Source organism: Bison bison, unplaced genomic scaffold, assembly GCF_000754665.1.
Source record: "Bison bison bison isolate TAMUID 2011002044 unplaced genomic scaffold, Bison_UMD1.0 scf7180017864341, whole genome shotgun sequence".
Taxonomy (NCBI): Eukaryota; Metazoa; Chordata; class Mammalia; order Artiodactyla; family Bovidae; genus Bison; species Bison bison.
Window position 1 is genome coordinate 767876 of NW_011494913.1, and position 13040 is coordinate 780915.

Genomic DNA, 13040 nt, shown 5'->3' on the forward strand with positions numbered 1-13040 from the left:
TCCTCGGTTTTTGTCTCGTCACAACAAAGATTTGGAGTGACAGACATTAAAGCCCCCTCAGCTTGTCACAGCTCTTGGGTCTTGTATAGACCGTGTTATAGCTCTCAGGTCTCGAAAGGACCATGTTATAGCTCTTAGACAAATCAGTGTTACAGCTCAGTGTTACAGCTCTACTTTACTTAGAAGATAGAAGGAAAATCCATCTTCGAGACGTGAGGGCATGTCGATCCAAAGACACGAAGAGAAGAGCGCCCCAGCACGCGGGAGAGAGAGAGCGCTAGCTTTGGCTCCTCTTTTTATATGTTTTTCTCTCCCTGGGCCTGTCCTCTGTGAATTGGGCCAGCCAGGAGTGTTGTTTGTTTTACCTGAGGTCCTCACTCCAGTCTCGGACCTTCTTTTGTTCTATTTTCGCGGGCTTCTCTCTTTCTTATCTTTTAGCCACCACCATTCTGGATTCCTTTTCCCTGTTCTAACTACCTAACAGAACCACTGTTCCTTCTACGTCTACATCCCTTGACCTTGTCTTCAACGTTTTTCAAATCTAGTCCCAGTCTAGTTTTGTAGAACATTTTACCACTATATTAACAGTCCTTTCACTTTAAACTCTGGTATTTCTTTAAAACCTATACACACAAATCGAAAATTACCATTTCATATGGCAGTGCCTGAAATACTCTGAAATGGCATGAGCATCAACAAATGCTTGTAGAAGAAAACTGTCCATGATTATGTCCAGTAATTGTCAAAAATTATATACCAGTTCTTATGTTAATGTTTAACACATTAAACCAGAGTACAAAAACACAACATTAAGTTATAATGTGGCAGTAAATCTTACTCATTGGCCTCAAACTTTTTTAGAACTCTATTTCATTCACATGAAATAACTAAATAGAGTAAATTAAGAGACCTAAAGGAATTTGGCAAATATTCCTAAATCCAAGATTTAAATTATGAATTAATGACTAGAAATGAAAGAATTGGCTTCCAAAACTGTAAATGTCACATTTCTTGTTTTCTCCAGGTTGATCAGCTTATGGTTGAGCAGCACAATTAATAGCTACTATTTTTGTAAAGTATATGAAAAGCAATATTTTGTCTATCTCTGTGGGTGTCATTAAGCTAGCAAAACATTCTATTTGGCATTATCCTGACACCAGTCAATGAAGCCATCAGGCAAATGAAACTGCTTTTGTGATAAGCAATACTGTAATTGAAAATTGTCATTTTGTCTCCCCAGGAAAACCTGAAACTTCCAACATTTTTCATATCACCAGGAAGAAATGAATATTTATCAAACAAGGAAAAGGGCATAACTGGGGTGTCATTTTTCTCAGTGAATTATATACAATGAAGAAAGACAGTAAAACAATCACTCAAATTTAAGCCTAAGTTTCTGTAGTGGCAGTGACTGTATAGGCATTGATTCAGATCTACAGGTAAAGGTTTCTACAATGATGTCAGAGAGAAACACCTTCTGCGACATTTGTGGGGTTTACTAAATTGAACGGGCAGTTGCTCTCTTTTCATTAGAATCCATCAGTTAGCATGTTAGATGAAAACAGTGATCCAGGCCTGTGAACCAAACCAATTGCTTGGAACTATCGACCAGTTTGAGATAATCCTGGGCTATAAAACAGGATCAACTTTACCCCAAAGGTTAAAAGCAGAATTCTAGATGAAAATGGAAAACTGAGCATGTAAGTTTCACCGTGTTCTCTTCCAAAATCAAACTGGATCACAAAAAAAAAGTAAATGAAAAATGAATAAATTAACAATTGTGTCAAATTAAGGAGAGATTATCATTAGAAGGCCAAAATAAATGTTGAAGAATTTCTAGATGATACAAATCGGACCATGTGATGAGCAAAGAAATCAACCAGGGATCAACTGATATTTAAGAAACACACAAAGAGAAGAACTACTGCTCTATTTAAAATGGATAACCAACAAGGACCTACTTACTGTTTAGCACAGGGAATTCTGCTCAATGTAACGTGGCAGCCTGGATAGGAGTGTGGTTTGGGAGAGAATGGATACATATATACGTATGGCTGAATTCCTTTGCTGTTCATCTGAAACTATTATAGCATTGTCAATCAGCTATATTCCAATACAAAATAAACAAGAGAGAAGAACCAAAATGAATAAAGCAAAATCTGACTCTGGAGAACATAAGAAATTCTGCTGAGAACCAATGCAATTTTAAGTAATTCTGCTTTGTATACTCAAAATTACACAGGTGTTAAATTAATAACACATAATAATATTATCCAAAAAAGTAATAATAATAAAAAATTACAGTCTGTGGAATTTTAAAATATAGCATCAAAATTCTGAAATCAATAAAAAACATATGTAATAATAGGTTGAAAATGATTTCAGATGAAATTAGTGATCTAATGTATAAAATCATGGAAATTTCTTACTGTAGATAGAAAAGATACGAGAAAAGACAGGTCCGGAATCATCTGTCTGTAAACTAGCCTAAAGTCCGTACCCAGCTCTTTTCTACTTTAACAGGCAATGTGCTTGAGATAAAATTTGTTACTTTTTACTTCAAATGTCTAAGTAGCTTTATTTTTTGAGTTGATGAAGTTGTCCTTTTCTATTCATTTGTTCATGTTATATGATCAGATTATTTGTACATATGGCAGTTTAGGCTTTCTAAGTTGATACTTTATGTTGATGATTATGTAAAGATTTATGACTGCCATACTCTTGGTGTGACTGATCAAAATAGAGATTTTAAATAAAGCTCTGATTTATCAACTGAACTAAAGGAAAAGGAATGCCAGGTGAGTACCATTTGAATAAAAGGCTGAGGAGTTACAAGAGTAACACCTTTGCCTAACAGCACCAAGAGCCAGGCATAAGGAACCTGTACACCATACATAAGCCCCAGAGGGGAGAAGAGAGAGCCAGGCGTAAGGAACCTGTACACCATACATAAGCCCCAGAGGGGAGAAGAGAGAGCCAGGCGTAAGGAACCTGTACACCATACATAAGCCCCAGAGGGGAGAAGAGAGAGCCAGGCGTAAGGAACCTGTACACCATACATAAGCCCCAGAGGGGAGAAGAGAGAGCCAGGCGTAAGGAACCTGTACACCATACATAAGCCCCAGAGGGGAGAAGAGAGAGCCAGGCGTAAGGAACCTGTACACCATACATAAGCCCCAGAGGGGAGAAGAGAGAGCCAGGCGTAAGGAACCTGTACACCATACATAAGCCCCAGAGGGGAGAAGAGAGAGCCAGGCGTAAGGAACCTGTACACCATACATAAGCCCCAGAGGGGAGAAGAGAGAGCCAGGCGTAAGGAACCTGTACACCATACATAAGCCCCAGAGGGGAGAAGAGAGAGCCAGGCATAATGAACCTGTACACCATACATAAGCCCCAGAGGGGAGAAGAGAACGCTGAATACAATATGGCAATCATCATCAGCTTTCCTCCCATTAATATTCAGATTCACACACCAAACCTATGGATAAGGAAAGTTAACTTGAATAGTAAAGCACTGGTTTGCTAATGGTCAATGTTGTATTGGGTTGACCAAACATTTCATTGGGTTTTTCCAAATTCAAATGAACTTTCTGGCCAACCCAACATGATTTCTGTTTTAAGGATGAGAATCCTGAGACTTGATTTTATTTCCCTATCGTATTTTATATCATGATTTGGAATAAGGTCTGACACCAAAGTCTCACCTGGCCATTTTGCCCAAGGTATACAGAGGTAATAGACAAAAATAAAATGCAACATAACCAATCAAGTATTTCAATGTTTTGAGTTCTGCTCACAGAATGCATTAATTTCAGTTGTTCTTAAAGGTTCACTTGGAGTCACAGGCCTTAATTTTTTTCCCCAATTATCCATATGGGAAAACAAACAAATAAAATCTAGCTTGGACTGCCTTTGTGAATTTAGGGAACATTATTATTTCCCTAAATATAAAACATAATTATTTTCAGAGCCATATCTATGTTTGATCTATCTAGATTTCCTCAGTTTGGTTTCCTTTTTCCAGGTGACCTTCTTTGAGATTGTGTTTTGGTTATGTTGGCAACAAGCCCAGCGTTATCATATTGTTTATTTTCCTTTGTTTGCTATTACACCGTCACTGCTAGGAAGACTTCACAACTCGGAATATGAATGCAACATCTGGTTCAGTTTTAATAACAGTTCATGCTTCAAATGCTAATATGACTTTTTATTCAACAAAAAATCTTAGATTGTCATTCTAATGAATGCTGATTTCCACAGTCCAGTTTATAAATGACATGTCATTGCCCTATTTTCTTTTGTTGAGCTTGTAAAGAAGTGTGAATATATGTTGCAAGCATATCCCATACTGCTATTTTCATTTTGCCATAATGTTAACTAACCTGTCACTTGCCATGCCCTTCATTTGTCAGATTTCAGGGACTCTAGGCAATAGGTAAAGTATCTTTGTATTTAGATCTTATATATTGAGATATATTAGGACAATGTATGTTATGGCATATGATTCATCTCTTATCCAGAAAATCAAAATCACATATCCTGATAAAAGTCATACTTGGAAAAACTTTTGATCACTCATGTACAATAAAAGCTTTTAGTGGGCCATGAAAGAAGTTTCAGAGATTAAAAAGAAGACACAAAATACACCTGTTGTGATGTTTAGTGGAGCCAGGGTTAAAGGCAGAGTTAGCATCCACATATGCAATTCATCAAACCAGATATTTTCTCCTACAATGATGCCAGGACTCATTGACCCCTTCTTCACACACAGCCAGAAGTTGAAGGTAACAGGTTATAAAATAACATTCTCAAAAAATATTTCGTGTCTGTTATAGGCTATGTCCTATGGACAACTCAAAGATGCATAAGTGCAGGCATTTCCTCTAGGAGTTTCACTGAGTCGGGGAAAAGAAAATCGTGTATAAAGAAAAATAAAAACTAAAGTCAAGATATGAGGGCTAACTAGTGAGATATTTGCAAGCACTGTGGAAATTTTAGAAAGCAGAGAAAGCACACATGGCCAAGTATTCAGAAAGAAACTGAAAAATAAAAATTGAAGTTGCATTCTATGTTAAATTGATCATCCAGGAATGGAGGGAGACATTCTCCAAAAATAGACATTCCCCAGAAGTATTTGTTTTTGTCTCCCCTGTTATCTTTCAGCTTCCCTGAGAATTCTCTTTAAATAGTTTGCAACTTGCAGCTCTTTGGCTATACTCCACTGTAACTACATTGGAGACTTGCTTGTATGGTTATATGTGTGGGGAGGAATGTTCTATAACTGTAAACTCCATCTTTTAAGTGGGCTGGTTCCCTGGGCTGTGATTTAAATGTGTCTTTCCCTCCTTTCCTCTTGAGTGCCTAGGAAGGCTAGAGGGGATTAGAGTAGGGTAACTGCCCTTTACCCAGATAGGTGAAGATGCTGTGAAGGGTTTTCCCCCTGCCAGGTAGGCCTTTGTTGTGGGAATACTCTGGGTTTAATTCACAGTGACTACCCTCCAGTCTCCCAATCAGATCCAGGAAAGGATCTTCTTCTCATCTACACTGTGATAAGCTTCCTGGCAGGAAAGCCCATAGTCTTCTTCTAAGACTGCAGGTTTCATGAGTTTCTCTCACATTAGTTCACACTCAGCTGCCAGTAATTCATTAAAAGTAACTAAGCTTATCTAGAAGTTGGTTTGAAAGTTATCACCCGGTGTCAAGTGCCTGAAACAGATTTGGATTGTGATTATCCCTCTTTCAAAGACCTGTTTCTAAGACTCATCATCTATAGTTTCAATGGGTAGAAACTCAAACTTCACATAAGAGAATAAAAGGAAATAATGTTTTGGATGGAGTATGAGTCACTCTGAGGTTTGGATAAAGATATATCAAATGCTAATTACTTGCCCACCATCCAGAAAACCGGCCCCTTATTAAAAAGTCCAGAAGTCTGCTCACACATACTCCTGATGTGAGATTGTAGAATGAAGTTTTGGTTGAATTAGTCTTCTGCTGTATTGGATTAGGGCTGTCACTCTCAAATGGGTGGTCCTCTTGTAACTGTCACCCGATACTGCAGAGGTTCTTAAGCACAGCCTTACTTTCAGGAAAGGGGCCCTTCTCTGCTCCCCTCCTCTTCATATTTCCATCACCTGAGAAGGAAATGGCAACCCACTCCAGTATGCTTGCCTGGGAAATCCCACGGACAGAGGAGCCTGGCAGGCTACAGTCTGTGGGGTCTAAGAGTCAGACACAACTAAGTGACTAAATCACCACACAAATAAGGAAGGTATCTCCTGGCCCATCATTCTCCTTTCCAATTTCTAGTTCTCAAACACATTTGAGATGGGGGATGGAAGTTATCTGAAGCACTTCTAAGTTTCAGGTTTACGGAGAGGGCTCTAGTAGCAATATTTCAAGAATACATTTTGTTGAGAATTGGGGTTTCATCTTCCTTACTTTAGGATCCTTCTATCAAGGTTAAGGTCATTGTTCTTGGGTAAAAGAAAACCAGTTGATCACTATGGGTGAAATAATTTATGATAAGAGACCTCTGGCATCAGAGCTCATAATAATCCAGTCACACTAGTACAGATTTTTGCCAGGCTGTCACCCCCTGATTGTGTCAGCCACGACATATGCTATACATTGAACTGTTTTCCCCTCAGTCCTTTTTAAACTGTAATTATGTTGCCAAGAGCAATTTCTTCCCAGCAATAAATTTACATCATGAAACAAACTACACTTGAGAGCACCGTTCATAAAGCTTTTCCTCCTGACTGATGCAATGAACCAAGTATTTAACCTGCAAGTGACAGGGAGTATGCTTTTAATTATAACTGCCCTGGTGTGCAATGCTAATTAATAACCAGATGAGTCTTCATTTGCTCACAAGGCCCCAGATCGGAGATCTTATAAGGCAAAATATATTTCTCTAAAAATAAAGCTTCCTCTTGATCTCAATGGCAAAAAAGAAAATCTTATTGTTATACCATGTCACCCAATATATTTTTATACATGTTCATCTAAATTAACATCACACATCCCAACAATATTCTAAGATATGTATTACCATCCCCATTTTACAGATGTAAAGAAAACAGATGAGACAGAGTGTAGCAAATATATAAAAGTTAAGATAATCAGCAAGTTTGCTATAACATCTAGGGCATTTCTGAGAAACACTTACATAATAAATTCTTTTTCAAACACATATTGTAGGGAACAAAATAATTTGCTCTCACATCCCCCATCTTCATGCTCAGCAATACACTGGTTTCTATTTCATAAAAAAAGCAAAGTCATAAGAATTTCCTCAAGTTTCCATTTCTATATCTATACATCCACAGGGCTCTGTGTTCACAAACTTGATTTCCATTCCTGTTGTTGTCAGTGATTTACACAATTTTCTCTATCTGCACACTATACACCATTCCTTGCAGGTTTTATCCTTTCTTCAACATCACCATGTATTTCTCCTTACTCTCTCTTTTCTGTCAGCAACATGTAGGCATGGCATTATTTTCTCTCTTTTTTAATAACACTATCTTGGGCACCTTTCTCTTTAGCTATTAATACTTCCCTACTTTCTCCCCTCTCCCTGAATGTGAAACTTTCAGAAATTGTTGCCTATCTGTGTTTTCTTAAATTCTTCCCCTCCCTTTCTAAAATCTGCTCTAGTTGGGTTTTTTATAACCATATGTCATCTGAAACTATTTTGATCCAGGTGACCAACAATTTCCACTTTGTTATGCTATGATCAATGTTCTCCGTCCTCATCATGCTTATCAGTATCATTTGACACAGTGGATGACTTCCTCTGCTTTCAAACACTTTCTTCATTTGGATTTCAGTTTGTCACCTCCCTTCCCAAACTTTTCTAGTTTGCTTTCTGCCTCACTGGTCATTCCTTCCCAGTCTTCACATTTCCTTCCTTCTGTTCCAACTTATAAATGTTGGCATGACCCATAGTTTCAACTGGAAATTTTTCTTTCTGTATATTCTTTCTGAACTGATTTCATCTACTCTCATTTTTATGGTAATGATTTCAAACGTTATAGCAGCATCTCAAAGTAATCCTGAGAACCTGAGATTCCTATATTCAAAACCTACAACATATCTCCTAAGATGTCTCACAGACATCTCAAATTAAGTAGATGCAAGACTGGAATTCTGACCTCTTCCCAAAGCCAGATCTCTTTTATCTCTCACCATTTCACATACTGGCAACTCCATCCTTTTACTTACTCAGGAAAACAACTTTAAATTTAACCTTAATCCTTTATCTCAGATCATGGGGACACAAAGAGTTGGACACAACTTAGCAAATGAACAACAATTTATCTCAGAACTTAAATCCAATCTATCGATAAATTCTGTGGTCTCACCTTCAAAACATAAATTCTAAATATTTTCATCAACCACTTCCTTCAAATCATCCTTTTGTAGTTAGGATGCTGGCCAATTCTACTCCATACATTTATACAATAAAACCCACAATTCTGAATATTTCAGAAATTATGGAGAAATAAAATGTAAAATTTGAAAATATTTAGAATTTAGTAAAATTGAAACAACTTTATATCTTGATTTTACTTATAGGTGTACTTTATACATTAAATTTATCAAGACCTATACAGTCCCCTGTAGAAGACAATCACTGTTCCATATTTCCCCCAACACTCTATAGTCAGCAGTATTGCCTCCCTAACTTTTGCTGTTATTACCTAGAGTCTGTCCTGGTTTGTTATGAATACATTTTACATAAAATCTTAAAAATGATGTAAGTCATAAGATATACTATTATCTTGTCTCCTTAAAAAATATCTTTAAAGTGCTGCCAATTAATCTACAAAAGTACCTTTGATAATTCCTCAATGTTGCTCTTTGATTTGAAATTCCATTCAACATTTTGAGGGAACTGACAATTTCTCAGGCTTTAGTGACAGGCTAATCTTGTAAAAGTCAATACTTCTGCATACATCTCAGTAACAAAAAGTAATAAAATACTATTAAAAAGTCTTAATACTAATAAATAAAAAAATAATGTAGCTCTTCTACTAGTGATTAAGTTCCTTTCTTATGTCCTATAAAACTCTCACTTACTGCTTTGAAAAAGGGAAATATGAAATTGTGGTTAGGCTTCCTATGATGGATATTTACTTTAACAATATCCAATTTATAACTTAATGCTGTATTTCTACACCTTTCTGAATACAACTTTCCATTTTGACTTAAGATCATATTATTCCTGCTAGAAGACATTTCAAACAACACTTTAACTCTCCACATGTAGCATCACCAATGCACATAGCTCAACTGAATACAATGGTAGCATGAATAACTATGTTCAAGTTGAACAGAAGCCAGCGGTGACAACTCTATCATAGCTGCTGCTGCTAAGTCGCTTCAGTCGTGTCCGACTCTGTGCAACCCCATAGACGGCAGCCCACCAGGCTCCACCGTCCCTGGGATTCTCCAGGCAAGAGTACTGGAGTGGGTTGCCTTCTCTGCTATCATAGCTACTTCTTGGCAAAAAAACAATTATGAGATGCCCAGAGCAGTCAAGGTGAGTGACTTCTGACTTGAGCCTGCAGTGAGCTTTGAGAAATCCTCCACCAGAGAGACCATATGTTCTGCTGCTCACTATCAAGTTGTGGGGACTGAGGCCCAGAAAGGTAAAATTTGCCAACATAGGATCATACTGCTGTAGCCTGGAGATTTCCTGACAGAGTTCTCTCTCTCGGAGCCCAGAAAGGATTATTCAACTGCTTACTAAGTGTCTTCACCTGAATACTTAAAAGTACTTCCCAGTCTCCATACCAAAAATTTCACTGCCCTCCCCATTCCTGGAGGGCATGCAGAGCAGCTGCCCATTCCAGACTCCAGAACAGGCACCAAACTCCACCCCCACTGTAACAAGAGTGTGCAAACAGCAGCCCAGCCATCTCCAGGAGACCTAAGAATAGATGCTAAGAGTTGTCCCACTGCCCCAGGAGTGCATGGATAGCAGCTGCCCCTAGAAGACCAGTGAGAGAGTGTGGAGCCCTTTCTGTGTTGTATTGGGAGTATGTGGACCAAAGCTACCTGTAGGAAACCTGAAATCAGGTACCAAGCTCTGTTCCCGCCACCCTGGGAGCGTGCAAGAGTTGCTATGCCTACACATCTCATATCAAGTGGGTTACAGCCAGCACACAATGAGGAAAAAGGCAGCAAACACCCAAACTAAAAGCAGCCCCTTGACTCCAGAAAAGACGGCAGAATAAAGGACTAGAGGTCACCTCCTCTTGCAAAAACACCAAAATCACATCTAACTGTTGAACAACTATTGACAAAAAAAGACTGGAACCTACCAAATAAGATTTTACATCCAAAGACAAAGATGAGGCCACAACAAAATGGTAGAATGAGCACTTTCATGACATAATCAAACCCCATACTCGCCAGGTGGATTACACACAAACTAGAAAATAATTGCAATTCAAAAGTTCTCCACAAGAGTGAAAAGTCCTGAGCTCACTGATGATCACAGACACAAAAGTCCTCAACAAAATACAAGCAATCTGAATCCAACAATACATTAAAAGGCTCACACACTGTAATCAAGTGGGATTTATCCCAAGGATATAAGGATTTTGCAACATCTATAAATCAATCAGTGTTATACATCACTTCAACACACTTAACAGTGAAAGCCATATGATCATCTCCATAGAGGCAGAAAAACCTGATAAAACTCAATACCCATTTATTATTAAAAAAAAAAAAATCCTGTCCACAAAGTGGACAGGAATATTCCTTAACATAATAAAAGCCACATATGACAAACCTACAGCTAACATCATATTCAATGGTGAAAACCTAAAAGCATTTCCTCTAAGATCAAGAAGAAAAGGATGTCCACTCTTGCCTTTTTTATTCAATACCATTTTGAAAGTCCAAGCTATAGCAATCAGAGAAGAAATAAAAGGAATCCAAATTGGAAAAGAAGTTAAACTGTTTGCAGATGACATGATACTATACATAGAAAACCCCAAAGATGCTGCCAGAAAACTACTAGAGCTCATCAGTGAATTTGGTAAAGCTGCAGGATGCAAAATCAATACACAGAAATCTGTTGTATTCCTATGCACTAACAATGAAAGAGCACAAAAAGAAATGAAGGAAACAATTCCATTTATCATGAATCAAAAATAATAAAATACCTAGAAATAAACCTACCTAAGAAGATAAAAGACCTGTACTCTAAAATCTGCAAAACACTGACAAAAGAAATTGAAGGTGACACAAATAGATGGAAATATACCACGTTCTTGGATTGGAAGAATCAATGTTGTCAAAATGACCGTACTACACAAGGCAGTCTGTAGATTCAATGCAAGCCCTATCAAATTCCACTGACATTTTTCACAGTACTAGAACAATTTTTTTTTAATTTATATGAAAACACAAAAGACATGAAATAGCCAAAGCAATTTTGAGAGAGAAAAATGGAGCTCTAGGAATCAGATTCCCTAACTTCAGATTACACTAAAAAGCCACTCTAGTCAAAACAGTGTGGTAGTGGTGCAAAAACAGAAATACAGATCAATGGAGCAGGATAGAAAACCCAGAAATAAGCCCATGCACCTATGGCTAGTTAATCTACAACAAGGGAGACAAGCATATACAATGTAGAAAAGACAGTCCCTTCAATCAATGGTGCTGGGAAAACTGCACAGCTACATTTAAAAGAATGAAAGCAGAATATTCTCTAACACCATACACAAAAATAAACTCAGAATGGATCAAAGACATAAACCTAAGACCAGATACTATAAAATGCTTAGAGGGAAACACAGGCAGAACACTCTCTGATGTCAATCTCAGCAATATCTTTTTGAATTAACCTCCTAGAATAATGAAAATAAAAGCAAAATTAAACAAATGCACATAATTAAACTTAAAAGCTTCTGCACAGCAAAGAAAACAATAAAAAAGGAAAAAAAGCAGCTCACATAATGGGAGAAAATATTTGCAAATGAAGCAAATGACAGGGGGTTAATCTATACAATATACAAACAGCTCATGCAGTTCTATGTCAAAAAACCAACCACCCAATCAAAAAATGGGCAGAAGACTAAATAGACATTTCTCCAAGAGATGTATAGATGGCCAAGCACATGAAAAGATGCTCAACCCTATTATCAGAGAAATTCAAGTCAAAACTACAATGAGGTATCACTTCACATGGCTCAGAATGGTCATAATCAAATAGTCTATAAACAATGCTGGAGAGAGTGTATAGAAAAGGGAACCCTCCTATACTGTTGGTAGGGATGTAAACTGGTACAACTACTGTGGACAACAGTATGGAGGTTCCTCAAAAAACTTAAAATAGAACTACCATACCGTCTAGCAACCCCACATTTTGGCATTATCTGGAGAAAACTGTAATTCAAAAAATACATGCATCCAATGCTCATTCCAGCACTATTTTACAATAAGCAGAAGATGGAAGAACCCTAAGTGTCCATCAACAGCGGAATGGATAAAAAAGATGTGGTACATATATACATTGGAATGTTACTCAGCCATAAAAAGAATGAAATAATGCTATCTGCAGCAGCGTGGATGACCTAGAGATTATCAAGTGCAGTAAGTCAGAGAAAGACAAATATCATATGATACCACACATATGTAGAAGCTAATTTTAAAAATGATACAAATGTACCTATTTACAAAGCAGAAGCAGACTTACAAATATAAAAAGGAAACTATGGTTACCAAAGGGGAAACACAGGGGAAAGGGATAAATCAGGAGCTTGGGAGTAAAACACACATACGACTGTACATAAAATCGATAACTAGCAACAACCTGCTGTAAGCACAGGGAACTCTACTCAATATTTGGTGATAACTATAATCAAAAATATGAAAAAAATGAATAAATATATATGCACAACTGAATCATTTTGCTGTATATCTGAAATTAACAACATTGTGAATCAACTATCCTCCAATAAAATTTAAAAAAATACTTAAATGATCTTAAGACATTTAAATTTCAAAATTTT